This window comes from Camellia sinensis, chromosome 4, assembly GCF_055761805.1.
Source record: "Camellia sinensis isolate YWXY chromosome 4, ASM5576180v1, whole genome shotgun sequence".
Taxonomy (NCBI): Eukaryota; Viridiplantae; Streptophyta; class Magnoliopsida; order Ericales; family Theaceae; genus Camellia; species Camellia sinensis.
In genome coordinates this window covers 191,301,449-191,317,036 of record NC_138964.1, presented here as the reverse complement: position 1 = coordinate 191,317,036, position 15,588 = coordinate 191,301,449, and the positions used below count along the sequence as shown (strand labels likewise).

At 33.8% G+C, this 15,588-nt stretch overlaps 1 long non-coding RNA gene and 2 other non-coding genes across 4 annotated transcripts; all 3 read left to right on the top strand.

The window, feature by feature from the left end:
• Nucleotides 1-5,962: 5,962 nt before the first annotated feature.
• LOC114262357 (uncharacterized) lies at nt 5,963-14,106 on the top strand. Of its 2 annotated transcripts, none has more exons than XR_014328134.1 (2): nt 5,963-6,101; nt 13,734-14,106. It is a non-coding gene; the product is annotated as an uncharacterized LOC114262357 (long non-coding RNA). The 2 variants fall into 2 exon arrangements; XR_014328135.1 differs by having other exon boundaries at nt 13,722-14,106.
• On the top strand, nt 6,255-6,349 carry LOC114262397 (small nucleolar RNA SNOR75). Its single transcript, XR_003629340.1, has one exon. It is a non-coding gene; the product is annotated as a small nucleolar RNA SNOR75 (small nucleolar RNA).
• On the top strand, nt 10,295-10,389 carry LOC114262398 (small nucleolar RNA SNOR75). The gene has a single exon (XR_003629341.2). It is a non-coding gene; the product is annotated as a small nucleolar RNA SNOR75 (small nucleolar RNA).
• Nucleotides 14,107-15,588: the final 1,482 nt, after the last annotated feature.

Sequence of the window (15,588 nt, the reverse complement as noted above, 5' to 3'; positions counted from 1 at the left end):
ACTCAACTGAGGTTGCAAAAAAGGAAATTATTATCAGAGTATCGCTAAGATTTGAACTAACTTAAAGACTAAACAATTTGAGCCAATGAAAATTTTCCTACTTGATATCTGAAGAAGTAAGACTTCATTTACTGAAATTATATTATTATGGAACTAGTGAAAACATTGATAGTGACTAATTACGTCATATTGAATTATAAACCTGGAAGAATTAACGGGGCTGGACTGTGATTAATGAACGCTTTGAAACTCACTTCTTGATATGAACAATTACATACCTATGCACCCACATGTGAGCTTACTTGGAGAATCTAACATTGTATTTGACCCGAACTCTTCAATATAAACTATTGTGAAACATAACTCTGATGTGATTTGAGAACCGAGGAACTTGGAACAACTGTAGAACTACTGACTATGCACCTAAGCGAATAGAGTACGAACTATAGAATTAATATACCTCGTTTGGAAATAATAAGGCTAGAACCTTTACCTGATCTAATGTGATAGAACTATGGTTTGATGAGACCTTTGTTTACCTGAGAGAACTTCTGTTTGATGACTCACGCTTGAACTTTGACTCGATATGACTGGGTAGAACTTGCATCTGCTATGACCTGGTTGAACTTTCATTGATTTGATCAGAGGAGACCTTTATTGAGAGCTATTATCTGATTGAATAACAGGGTCGTACTGCTAAATGAACTAACCGAATGAGAATTAGAATCAATCTTGAACCCTTAGGAAGAATGTGAACCGTCAACGGCAGACTATATGATTACGAATAGCTTCTTACTATATGCCTGTAACCGATTGGGAAAAACACGTGAATGAGATTATGAAATTTGGTAACTTGTGCTCGGGAAATATGGGAATACTGTATTTATGACTTGTGATTAATTACCCGGTATTACCGTTTTGACCATGAACTTGTTTGACTAGAGAATGATTGCTTTGGTATTACTGTACTTCAAAACTGATGGGATTTGTGACAACAGACTGGTTTGATTATAAACTCTGACTACCTGGGGATATATGTAATCAGTAGGACTGCTTCTGTATTGACACATAGTACGATTGAATCTGTGAAAATTGAGGTCGATGAATAGTATCTGAATGATTACCTCGGAATTTCGTTTACTGCTATGAGGTTAACGTACGAAATTGCCTTGTATTTCTACTATACTTTGGATGACCTGGACTAACTGTAATGGATTATCGAATTGAAAACCAAGTTGCACAAGGACCGGGTGGATGACTCGGGAGTTAGTAAATCAAGCCTCTGTGACTTAATAATGGGAAACAATGTGAATCTACGACCCCGATAAGTACTTGATATAAGTAATGTGAATAATAACGTAGTAAAGTTGTGTTCAACTGTATTTGTTCTCTGTGTGTCTAAAGGGGATCTATTTTCTGAAATATTATGTGTTATGCAATGAATAATTGTCCAACCTCTGGTATGTATTCGTGTGACTCTTGGTATTATGTAATATCTGTTGGCTGTTACCCGGTATCGGAGGTTCCTTTATGGAACTTATATCTATCTGTACTCTGTTACCCGTGCTGGAGGCCCCTTCATGGGGGCTCAGCTTATCTGTTCTCTGTTCCCGAATTCGGAGGTTCCTTTATGGAACTGGTTATTCATAACCATCACATGTCTGCATCTGTTTTGTATCTGTTGTGTCTGTATCTGTTTCTGATTAAAATATGGATGTGTATAAGACTCTGTTTTGATACGAACCCTAATCTCTGTATACGATTTGTGATTCTGTTTCTGTACGAAGCTAAGGTCGAGATTGGGTTATGAGCATATTTATGAATATGGTTATGCTTCTGTTTTGTAAAGAATTGCAGTTATATTTTCGATGAACATCATTTCTTTTGATATAAGATAACTTGAGTTTGGAGGACCAAACTTTTTAAGGTAGGGAGACTGTAATAACCCCGGCCCGTAATTAGCTACTAATCAATGATTAAAGATGCTAATTGAGTGGATCAAGTGAATTATAGGATTAATATGTAAATTGCATGATATTTGGCCTTCTATCTATTACTTATAGAAATATTTGTTTGGAAGCCTTATCGGCATTCAAATCAGAAATTGACTTGATTTATGTACTAGTTAGAATTTATAGAATTTTATGGTAGATTTAATTAAAATTCGGTTCAGAACGATTAAATTTGATTAAAATAATGACATTTGTTTATTTGTGAGCCATTACCACTTATTAGGCTAATTGAGCCCCACTCACCTCCTTTAGTCATTCTTAACCACACTTGAGTTTTGAGGGGAAGAAAACGTGGGAGAGAGTGAGAGAGGGAAGGAATTGGGATCAAGCTTGAGGATTATGAGAAATTGCTAAGAGACCTTGGTGGTTTGCTCAAGAACATCTCTAACAAAAAGGAATTGAGAACTTCAAGTAAGAATGTTAGTCTCTAGCCTTGTAATTTAGTTGATTAATGCTTGGAATCAGTTATGTAGGCGAATTAACATGTGAATTGAATTAAAGGTTGGGACTTAAGAATGAATTCATGCATGCATGCATGTTTCATGGCATTTTAGAGATTTATTTCAAGAATTCCTTCATGCATGTGTTGAGTCTATTCTGATTTTGGAAACATAATGAGTTTCATGTGATTTGGTAGCATTTGATCATGTTTTGAAGAGCCTTAGCTCAAAAATGTACTTGCATGTGATGTTCATCAATTGATATTGAATTTAAGTTGAGTTTGTGCAAAATTGATATCCTTTTGGGCCATGATTTCTTGAAATGATCTTTTAAACATGTTGTTCTATGAGTTGTTAAGTGTTTTCCAAAGTTTTGGGCCCAAAAAATTGAGTTTGATGCTTCAAAGGTCGAATTTGAGCTTGGTGATCAAATCTGGAATTTCCAGAAATTTGATCCACGCTCGAGCATGGGACTTTACGCTCGAGCGTGAACCATGAGTACGTGCACTCCGCTCGAGCGTGGAAGTATACGCTTGAGCGTGAAATGCATATACCTAGAAGTTCTTGTGTTTTACAGTCCGCTCGAGCGAGGGAATCCACGCTCGAGCGAGGTTCTAAGTCTGACCCTCGAGCGTAGGTCGAGCGCCCGTCGAGCGTGAAAATCATGCATCTAGCACTTTTTCATGAGTTTACAGTACGCTCGAGCGAGGAAATTCACGCTCGAGCGAAGCATCATTGCCTGCATGTCCGCTTGAGCGAGGAAAGCCACGCTCGAGCGTGGACCTTATTTTTAGCAAATCTTGAGAAATGTTTTCCAACGCATTCTTGCATCCTCATTCCATCCTAGGCATTTCTAAGCCATGTTTAAGACTCCATAATGAGGATTAAGGGTTAGAAACACACTAAGAGCAAACGACATAAATTATGTAAAATTCGAACGTGTGTTTCAAGTGTGTGTTCGTATGTGTGTTCATGTAGGTAGCGCGCCTCAGAACAAGTGAAGGGCCGCCTTAACATCTAGTTAGGGCTACCAATCTTCTGTGAGTAATAACTTTGTAAAGTTATGTTCAATGTTAAGTATTTTCTGAATATTATGATACGAAGTAATTAGTTCTCTGAAATGCTATGCTATGTTTGAAATGAATGAATGGTTGTCCAAAATTTTGAAAGTTATTCGTGGCATCCTTAGCATCATATGATATGCGTCCCTTTATGGGTCATTGGAAACGTCTCTGTGCACATGAGTCATCAGAATGCGTTCAAGACCGTCCCTTTATGGGCCATCGGATTTGTTGACGCTAAGGGATGTACCACGTATGCTTATATGCAAAATCTGATTATGGAAATAGTTATGAATATGTATATGAATCTGTTATGATAAGAATTTGATTTCTAACTCTGTGACGAACGTCATTCATTAAATCCTTTACTTTGTTATTATTCGCTGGGCTTTAGCTCACAGTTTATATTATGTATGTAGGTGAGCCGACGTGTAACCAGGGCCAGAATTGACGGCCTTCTGTTCTGTTTTGTCAGCCAACCGTTGTGCCTCCCGAGGAGGTTCCGAACGAAGCCTAAGCCATGACTGTTTTTGTATTCATGCTAGTCTTTGTATATGCTCTGTAAAGTCAGGTCTTGGGAAGTACATTCTGTAAATACCTTGTAAATATTGTGTATCTGGACGGCACGTTTATGTATATATAAATAAGTTTTGAAATGTTCTGTCCCATGTACGTTATCACAACTCATTAGACCTTGTCTATTTTGTATTATCGCTTCTGCAGCCCCTTATTATTTGCTAATCTGTTCAGAGGCCTTTGGTAATCCACGGATTACTGGCTGGTCACGGTGCTAAACCTACAGGGGCGGGTTTGGGTCGTGACAAGTGTTATATATGGTTTATATATAGAAGGGTATGTTGGTTATTTTACATATGCTTGGCCTTATGAGCAAAGAAAATCAATGCCTCGATTTTTCGACCAAGAAAATTTGAAATTGAATTTCTCAACCGAGTGCCTTTTTATTTATTTATTTTTCTACAAAAGAAACAACAAATTTTTTTTTAAGAAAAAAAAAAAAAAACATAGTTAACAAGGGTAGTGGTAGAAAAATGATTATTCATTCTCTAATTGACGTCCCTTAATTCCATTCTCAATGACATGTCACTTACTTGAAGACAGACACAAACACACACACACACTCTCTCTCTCTCTCTCTTTTCTAACTTCATTTTTTCATCCAGTAATGTTACGTCTATCGAATTTTGACTTGTTCGAATTGTTCAAATTTGTGCATGTCGATTATTTGGAAGAATGTTAGTTGACACACCGAATGACAAGGGTGACAACCGCGGTTGACAAGAGTGACGCCAGTCATTCAACTTACGTTATTCGTACAATTCGGGCGAGTCCAAATTCGATAGACCAATCATTTTTATTTTTCATTCACATTATTGTGGATGGAATTAGGAGACTCAATTAGGCTGTTTGGTTTATGGATTTTTTTGGAAAGAGAAAGAATAAGGGTGTGTGAAATATAAGTAAAATATATATATATATTTCATTTATATTTGTTTACTTTTTTTTCCCTCCATTTTTAAATGTCTCACAAAATCCATGAACAAAAAAGGGAAATTTAGTCATAAATCTCTCAAGATATACTTATCTTGTCAAAAGGATAAAAATTATATGAATACTTTCAAAAGTTTTTAATATTTTAAAACATTATTCTTATCATTCTCATAGTCATTGTTTGTCTTCACTATCTCATATTTGAGATTTATTACCTTAGATTTGAAAATCGATAGTTCTTTCTCTCTTTTTTTAAACTTTGTTTCTCTCTCTTCTTTGATCCCTCTCTTTATGTGTTTCTCTCTCATTTGATCTCTTTCTTTTTCTCTTTATTTCTCTTTTTCATTCACTCGTTTCCTATAAATTCTTGTTTTTTGTTCGTTCCCCTTTTTCTGTTTGTTCACAAGCGAAATCACAAATTTTACTAAAATTTACTTTGATTAAGAATAAAATTTTACTATGAATTAAAGTAAAATTTTATCCTTTTAATAAAAAATAAAGCTATGAGAGAGTTTTGTAAGTATTAAATTTTTTTATCCTTTGAACAATTTTTTTTGGGCATATTACAAACACCTCCCTCGAGATTTGATAAAAATATAAATTCCCCCTTGAGGTTTAAGAAATTACAAATTGCCCCCTGAAAGTCAAATTTGCTTAACAAATTAGGAGGGAATCTGTATGAAAATAAAAATCTTAGGGGACAATTTGTTATAGAAATATAAATTTCAAGGGATGGAATGTAATTTCTCAAACCTCAAAAAAAAATTTGTATTTTTACCAAATCTCGAAAGGGTAGTTGTAATTTGCCCTTTTTTTTTTTTTTTTTTTTATCCTTTTAGCAAAAAAATGAAAGTATGAGAGACACGTGACAAATCTCCCAACAAAAAATGCTGCGGGATTGGATAGTGGTAATATCGTAATTTGAAGAAATTGTGGAAGCCAAAAAAACCCTAAACCTAACCCTAAAGCACAACCCATCGCCTATAAGAACAAGTGTTTCGGTTCATCAGCTAAGAGAGGTATCCAACAGAGGCTGCGGGGACTTGAAACTTCTTAAAACGCTTCTCGTTTTGTTTCAGGTACTCTCAATTATCTCTAAGTTGTTTCTTTTAATTTGTTCTTTTTGATATTTGATTTTGCATAATCATTTTTTGCTTTGATTTTCAGTTTCATTTTTTTTTCTTTCTTCTTGGTGTTTATATATATATATATATATATGTGGGGTTTAAGTTTCTCGGTGATGAACAAATAATAAGATGACGAGTCCGATCTCAAATCCATTCTTTTAGAAATCGTGACGACAAATCGAGGCATTTGTCTGAGAGATTACTCACTCCCTCCCTCTTCCATTGTTTCTTAGTTTGTTTATTTGCTGCTTCTTTTTTTGTTTTGTTGCATTCTTTTATTATTATTTTTTTAATGTTGCATAATTATATAGTTTCGATTCGCATTCTATCAAAACTTTTTATACTCCGTTTGGATTGAGGGATTAAAAAAGAAAAGAAATGATAGTGTTTCTCACTTTCTTGTTTGGATTTTGGTTTCTGATCAAATCTTGCCACTTTTGGTGAGGAAAAAAAATTTAAGTTCGGTGTGATTTGGTTTTCTCTTTCTCACTGTTACTCTCCTAGTTAATCATCCAAACAACCAAACAAACAAGTAGAAACTTTATTCTCTATTTCTTTTCTTTTCTTACCAAACCCTTCAATTCAAACGGAGTGTTACTTGAAGTACAATAATATGAGGATTCACGTGTCAGGTGATCCTCCCATTCTCCTTTCTCTGCGCTTCCGTGCTAAGATATTCTTTACAGTTAACCTGCATTAACATTTCTAATAGTTGTGTTAAGGGACTTGTTATTGTAAAATGTTAATTTGTGTGTTATCTGTGGGGAGTACTCTAGCTGGGAGAGAAGAGATAGAGAGAAAAACATTACCCAATGCCAAGAAAGAGTGAAAAGAGAGAGAAATGGGGTGGAGACATGATACCCATTGGAGACCCGCAGGTTCTTGCTAATCACTGATTATTGTGTGTTAGTTAAAGGTCAAATATTGGGCAAAAAATTTAGCTCTAAAATATTCAAAAAATCATTACAAGTTTTCACACCACTCTCATTACTTTTTTGGATAAACCTCAATATATCTATATCTATATCTATATTTTTTTTACACATGTACAAACATTAATTATAGCTCATTGGGCATGCTAGTATTGACTTAATAAGGATGGGGAATGCTAATCATTGTTTAATGAGTGGTTAAAAATTAGTATGAGTAAACAATGCATTGAAATATTTGAAAAGTGAAAGTTTATCCTAACTTGATGGTTTTGCTCATTGCCATTGGTCATTGGCATTTGTTAAGGATGAAATAATATGTAAAAAAGAGTTGAAAATCCAATACATATTTCACATATCTTTTTACACTTTTATATATTTTAATGTATGTTTTTGACATATTTTAATATATTTTTTACACATATATCACATTTGTTACCAATCAATGAGCAACTGTTAGCATTTTCTTATAATAGTTGAGAAATGTTAATCATTGCTCAATGTGTGTGATTGAAATTGATATATGTGTAAAAAGTGTATTAAAATATGTGAAAAATGTTTATTTTAATATATAAAGCCAACCCTTTATGTAGATTGAAATTGGATCGCTCTAGGTTTGTCTAGAGTAGTTACCAATCTTATCTAGCTGTTTTAATGAGTAACTATAAGATTTAACTAATTCGCACATAATAATATGGGTTGTGAAATGTGGGTATAATGATGATGCAAGTATTGTGTTTTGAGGTATATTTGATTGAATCAATTGGACTGAGATCCTCTCCCTTATATGGTTGTGATGGAGGATCTCCATTATATCATTTAAGGGTCATGAAATAATTATGAGAATTTATTACTATTTTAAATTTAGGAATTATTATAAACCTTTGGATGATGTAATAGAGATCTTTTATTACAATTTTGGAATGGAGAGAGAGTATCACAATTCGAAACAATTACCTCTTACTTGAACTTTGACCTTTTTCATTACACAGTTGCAATGGAAGATCTTTATCAACTATCCAATGGCTATAAATTAGGTTTTGTGAATTTATCAAAAAAGTCATTTTTATAACCGTAGGATGATGTAATGAAAATATTTTATTACAACTATATAATAGAGAGGATCACACTCCCACAGAGACATTTTGAATGCTTGCAATCCAATCCATTTGTATATTTTTTCGCCATTTTAAATCATTAGGTTTAAGCTTTAGCTCCCATACTACCACCACCATGCATGACATGTGGAGGTGGTGGTTTTAATAAATGAGGCAATGCAAAAGCTTTACTCCCATAGTATCCTTGTATCTCTTGATTGAGGTCTCATAACTATAGTTCTTAGTGATTCTTGTTGGGGAGTAACATGATCTGGTCCAATTATTTTGTAGACATCGTTTTTATTGATTCAGGAGCATCATGTTGGCATGCTAATTGTTGAGTTGGTGTTTTGAATTGTTGAATCATTATCCCTTTTAAGTAAGGTTCATTGCATCTATTATTGTATTATAGTTGCATGAAATTTAAAAAATTGAGTTCTGAGTTTCTACTCACTGTTTGCCCAAAAAATAATGTGTAGGAAATTTGGAATTATCTAGTGAAACTGGTAGGATATATAATTATTTAGGTGCCGTTTGATAACACTTACGTTTTTAATTTTCTGTTTATATTTACAAAAATTTTAAAAACTCAAATAAAAACTTGTTTGGTAAAATTTTTGATTTTTAAATTAGTGGTCTCAGTTTATAAATTTGGCCAAAAAATGAAAACACAAAAAATGTGTTTCCGTTTTGAGTTTTTTGTTTTTTTTTTTTACCACCCAACACTAGCCACCACCCGCCACCATTTTCCACCACCGTCTTCCACCACCACCACCTACCAGCCACCACCACCCACCTGCCACCCACTCCCTGCCACCACCACCACCATCGACCACCCACCTACTATCCACCCGCCACTATAATCCACCACCCGTCACCACCACCCGCCACCTACTTGCCACCACCACTCACCACCCACCTGCCACCACCAGCCACCCATCACCACCAGCCACCTGCCACCCACCCGCCACCACTACCACCACCCACCATCACTACTACTACCACCACCCACTCGCTACCACCTACCACCCGCCACCTACACGCCACCACCCACCACCACCCTCCATCCGCCACCTACACGCCACAATTACCCGCCACCCGCCACCACCACCACCACCACCACCCACTCGCTACCACCACCACCACCACCACCACCCACTCGCTACCACCACCACCACCACCCACTCGCTACCACCCGCCGCCACCACCACCACCACCACCACCACCACCCACTCGCTACCACCCACCATCACCACCCACCACCAACCCGCCACCAACCCGCCACCACCCGCCACCAACCCGCTACTACCCACCACCACCCGCCATTCGCTACCCACCTACCACCACCACCCACCACCCGCCACCACCACCACCACCACCACCACCCACTCGCTACCACCCGCCACCCGCCACCGTCACCCATCTACCACCACCACCCGCCATCCGCCACCCACCTGCCACCACCACCACCACCACCCACTCGCTACCACTCACCACCGTCACCCACCCACCCACCATCAGCACCCACTACCCACCCCGCCACCACCCATCACCACCCGTCATCCGCCACCCACCTGCCACCACTACCCACCACTCGCCGCCACCGCCACCACCACCCACTCGCTACCACCCACCACCCGCCACAGTCACCCACCCATCCACTCACCCACCACCACCAGCTACCCACCACCAACCGTCACTACTTTCCACCACCGTCTTCCGCCCCCACTTGCCGCCACTTGCCATTTCTCACTCTTTTTTATATTTTTAAATTTTTTTAAGTATTTTGTCAATTACCAAACGCGTTTGCAGTTTATATTTTTTTAAAAAAAAACAAAAAAAAAAAACAAAAACCAGTTTATAAATTTTTTGTAAATATAAACTGAAAACGTAAACGTTACCAAACACACCCTTAAAGTGCCTAGATTTAGAGCCAATTTAAAATGAGGCCAGTAGTTGTATGTTCATTGACTTGAGTTTCAGTTTCATCCAAGATTAGGTGCAATGTGTGCAATCATCTTAAGTTCTTCCTTCTGAGTTTGTTTTTCATCTATTTGATTTTGTGTAAGCATTTTTGCCTCAATTTTTACTGTTTATATATACTCATGAGATTTATGCTTCTCGATGATGAACAAATAATATGATGATGAGTCTGATTTCATTCCATTCCTTTAGAAATTGTGACGACAAATTGAGGCGTTTGTCTTGAGAGAATGCTCATACCCCAAGGCATTTATCAATCTGAGGCATTTATCAATCTCATGTTTAGTTCTGAATTGCTCTTTATTAGAAGTTTAGAACCCATATCAGTAGTACAAGAATAATTATGCAAAAATATTATTCATACACCTTAATATTTCAATATATTTTGAGAAATATTAGAGACCAACTCATTTAATTTTACAAATTCACCCACAGTGATGTGGTAAAGTAGTTGGACCCGTATCATTGGGTGTAACAAATCAAATATTGATACCTATTATGCCACATCATTGTGGGTTAAATTGTGAGATTTTTGTGGGTTTCAAATATTTTTCATATTTGTATGTGTAAAAATATATTAAAGTATTAAAAATTTATATAAATATATTTAAAAAGTATTTCTTAACAATTATTTTGAGTGTAATAGTTAACAAAACTTGAAATAGTTGCATATTTTTTAAACACAATTTTATTTTTTTAAATGCGAACCCCTCTCATTTCTCTCTTTTTCCTTTCCTCTTACAATCCTCTCTTATTTTTTTCTCTTTTCTTTCTAGCTACTTTTAGTTAGGATATTTTTTACAGTTAAACATTATTGTAGAGTATCTTTAATGGAGGTGTTAAATACTTTGTTTTGTGTTTAACTGTGGAGAGTAACTTAGCAAGACATAGTTATCAAAGAGGAGAGATAATGGGTAGGAGTATTGAAGAGAAAGGAAAAGAGAGAAAAAGGGGAGGGGGGGTTGCTATAAACTAATTGTTTTAATTGTTATTTTTTTGTATTTTTACGTTGTTTAACTTTTTTTTTTTTTTATAAGCACAGGTTATGTATTATTTATTTAAATGCTGGTTGAAAAAGGGGTGCAAGTATGTTTGTGGTAGGATGCACATAAAAGATTGTGAGGAGTGCATGTCACATGTGTTCATATTTTTTTTTCTCTCTTCTCTCATCTACATGTAGTTTTTCTATATTTAAACTATAATATTAAATTAATTATAATATTTTTATTTTAAAATATGGAAAAAAAGTATTTATTCAACAATTTGATGTTGCCTAATCATTCTCATTCTGATTTTTATTTTTATTTTTATTTTTTAAATGGTTTTTATATACAAAGATGCTAGATCCCAAATGAATTATTAAATATTAGGTTTTGTTGATGAGTGTCGTTAGGCTACTTGATAAGAAGTTTAAAATGCTTGTACATAATGCATGTGTGTACATGTAATGTATAATCAATTTACATATTATTAATCAATATCCTTATGACACTCGTTAATTAAATTCTTAAATATTTTATTAAATATGCACATGAGGCACGGTGTGAGTATTTAAGGGGTTGTTTGGGATGTCTTAAATAATTGCACTCTTTGACTCTTTAGATTAAAAAGCCAAAGAAAAAAAGACGTTTGGGATAATTTTTTGATTTTTTACGAAAAAATATGTATTAAAAAATTATATAAATTAGTGTGTAGGAGAAGCTTAGGATCGAATAGGCAGTACGGTGGATGTCAGCGTGTGCAGAGTAGTGTATAGGAGATGGTTGTCTCCTTGTCGAGCATTGAATTGGACAACAACCATCTCCTTAGCGTGTCCAATTCAATACTTGAAAAGTAGGCAATCATTTCCTATACACTACTCTGTACACGTATATTTTGTAAAAAGTCAAAAAGTTATTTCAAACAATCATCTATTTTTTCTCAATTTTTTAGTTTAAATAGTGTACTTATTTAGGATATTCTAAACAATTGCATAATATTTGGCAATTTATTGGGATCCTAACATTGTTCTTTTTTATATATATATGGGTTTTATGTTTTTCCATGATGATCAAATAATATGATGAGGAGTAACCATGGAATGCGGTAAACCTTTTCTGGCACCCGGCAGTGCGGAGTGGGGAAAAATGAAAAAGAAGAAAGCTTCCATTTTTTATTGCCTTTCTTGGGTCGTAGTTTCGGTTGTATCACGTTTTCTTGATATGAAATTTCTAGTATTATTTTTCTAGAATTTTTATGTGTGATTTAATATGATTTTATTTTATTTTATTTTATTTTTTTTATGGTAATCTTGAGGTACTTTTTTGATGTGAATATTTTGTTTAAATAGATAGGTTTTTGAAGAAGAATTGATATTAGTTTGATCATCGAATCATTTTATGATGATTTTTTCAATTCTGGGAAAAGAAAAATGTTGGCACAAATTGACTGTTCAACACTTCGGTGAGGGGAATGTTTTTCATTGCATATGCTAATTCTTTTTTGAGTACAAGTGGTTTGGTAACTTGATTTTTAGGTTGAAATCAGTGACTAAAAAAATTAAAGTTAGTTAATAAGTTACTAGAAAGACAATTCATTTTCTCATACAATTAAAAAGTCATTTTGAAACACTGCTTTTTTCATCTGAAAGCAAGTTAATAAAAAAATCAAGTCGTTGAAGGGGCACTTATGTGTACTCACCTAGCGACCACCTCACTCTTTTAATTCGGACTGTAATAATACATTCATTGAAATGGCAAAATAAGTTGAAAAGGCAACAAAATTTTGTAGTGTTTCTTGCCTTTAAAAGGTAGTAAAATTTTACTGTCTTAGACGAAATATCACTTTTTAAAAATGGATAAATTTAAAATTCAGGCATAAGAACTATGTTGCAAAAGAAATTAAGTACAGTTCATTTATTTTTAGAACTAAAAAATTCAAATTAAGGGATCCAAACATGATAATAAATGGAAACTTCGATTATTTTAAAATAGAAATCTTTCTTGTTTTTTGGAAATACTGAAATTTCTTTGTTTTGTTTTCAATTTCACTTGCTGTTTATTTCATTTATAAAATCAGCAAGGGTATTGTATTCACATAATGGTGGAAAAATAATTATATAGACAGAAATATCAAAGCATGAGTAGAGTAAAGGCAACCAAGTGCAACAAAGCCTAACCTTCTAAACGAGCCATGAATGAGCTACAATGCTCAAATAGTGATAAGATCTCTAAGCTTGTTGATTTGAAGTCATCTTCTTTAAGCTTGTTGACGGAATTGGTGGAAGCTAAAGAGAGTTGTATATCCATCAGTGGAGAACATTGAAGTAATTGAGCGTGTAAGGGCAAATTGGACAAGATTAATTTAAAACATAAAAATGGACTTCGACTTCTAAAGTTTAAAAGCTTAGGACCTTGGCTATGAAGCACTTCTAAGTTCTAAGTTAAAATTCAACTCTTATAGATTAATGGTTAAGGAAGGATTGCTATTTTTTCCTATAATTCATTTGCAGTGACAAATTAGATGCTTTGTAACATAATTTTAATAACTGCATTGATTTTTTATTTTTCTGAACACCAAAAAAGGACTTTTTGTAGGGACATCATAGCATTTGTAGGTGCTGATCTCGAAATAATTGGTTGACGGCCATATTAAACCCAAAAAAAAGGATCCACAATTGGGGTAAGCGGGAAATGCACCAATTCCCAGCACACAAGGCATAATTACGAGCAAAGTATAACATTGTTAGGTCATGTTTGTTTGGACGGATTGGAAAAGGGGAACTGTAATCCATCGGACTATTAATCTTGAGATATAAAGTTCTTAGATTATTTAGTTGGAAAGAATGTGTATCGGATTGTTTTATCATAAGATTAGATGTATGGAAATGACTATTCTATTGAATCCAATGTTTGATTGGAATATTATGAGCAAGGATAAATGTTTAATAGATTATTTTATCATTTTCAATTGTTTACTTAGTACATCAGTCTTTAGTACTTTAATTATTTTTTGGGTAGATTAAATAAAAAAGTATTTTATTTTATTTTATAAAAATTAAATAAATTTATTTTTTTAATTAACCAAATTAAATAAGGGATTTTTGTTTAAAATTATTTGATATTTTATACGATAAAGTACATACAATATTTTTATAGTAATTAAAGTCATTTATCATTTTCACAGAAAAAATGCGACTTACAGAGAAATAAATTTCTCTGGTACGATCACAGAGAAATTTTGAATTTTCTTTGTGAAACTAGAGAGATTTTTTGTGAAAATTGAAGGCTCTATTTGGAGGAATTTTGGAAATGTAATTCTACCTCTTAATTTGTACGTGGTGTTTAGTTACAGTTTTCAAAATTTAATTCCATATTCACTTTTGAAAACTCTTTCCAAGACAGGAAAATTTAGGTTAACCGGTCATCCCCCGAACGATCGACCGGTTGATCGGAACAGTGCAATTATTTTTTTACTACAATTGGCACATGTTATTTTTTATATTTTACATAAAAAAAAAATCAGAATTTTTAAATTTTTTTTATGAGTTTTGAATAGAATTTTGAGTTGTGTGTTTGGTTTTGAGTTGTAAGTTTTTGTATCAAATATCATGTCACATCAAAAAAATTTCACTCAATTTAAAACTCTTTTGAAAACTCATTTACCAAACAAATTTTTCACACTCAAATCATAATTTCAAAACTCACAAATTCAAAATAAAACTCTTATTGTCAAATCATATTTAAAAAACTTTACCAAACGCTACCGAAATTTCTTTGAGTTGGAGCTGAAATTTCTTTGAGTTAAATTTTCTCTGTGAACATATTGATGAACCTTAGCTAATAAAAAAAAACATTTTGTACCTCTCATACTACACAAAGTTGGAGAAGGATGTTTCACTAATTTTTTCATTAAATAAATAAAACATCAATAAAAATTTATGTTATTTTTAAAATAAAATTTTAAATAAATTTATTTTTTAAAATATTAAATAATGAAATGAAATAAAATATCAACAAAAACTTAAAATAAAACATCAATAAAAAATCTATAAAATTTATTTAAAAAATTAAGTAAATAAACATCAATAAAAATTAAATAAATTTATTTTATTTTATTTTTTAAATGAGATTTTTATATTTTATTTTATTTTACTAAATATTATACATAATGAAATCAAATGCTTGGGTAAATTTATCATTTTACAACTTAATCCAATGGGATTCTGATCCCACCATTTCTATCCTACATCCCTTCTAGGACACAATAGTCTAACATATATGAGATTCATAGTTCGATGGGACTCCTAATCGGATCTACAAATTTTCAACCAAACAATGAATTCTATAGTAGATTAGACATGGAGTCTAATCCTTCCAAACAAATGCCCCCTTAGCGTTCACCAAATAAATGAATGGCTAGTTGTGTCCCAAAAATCGAGCCCTGCTATAG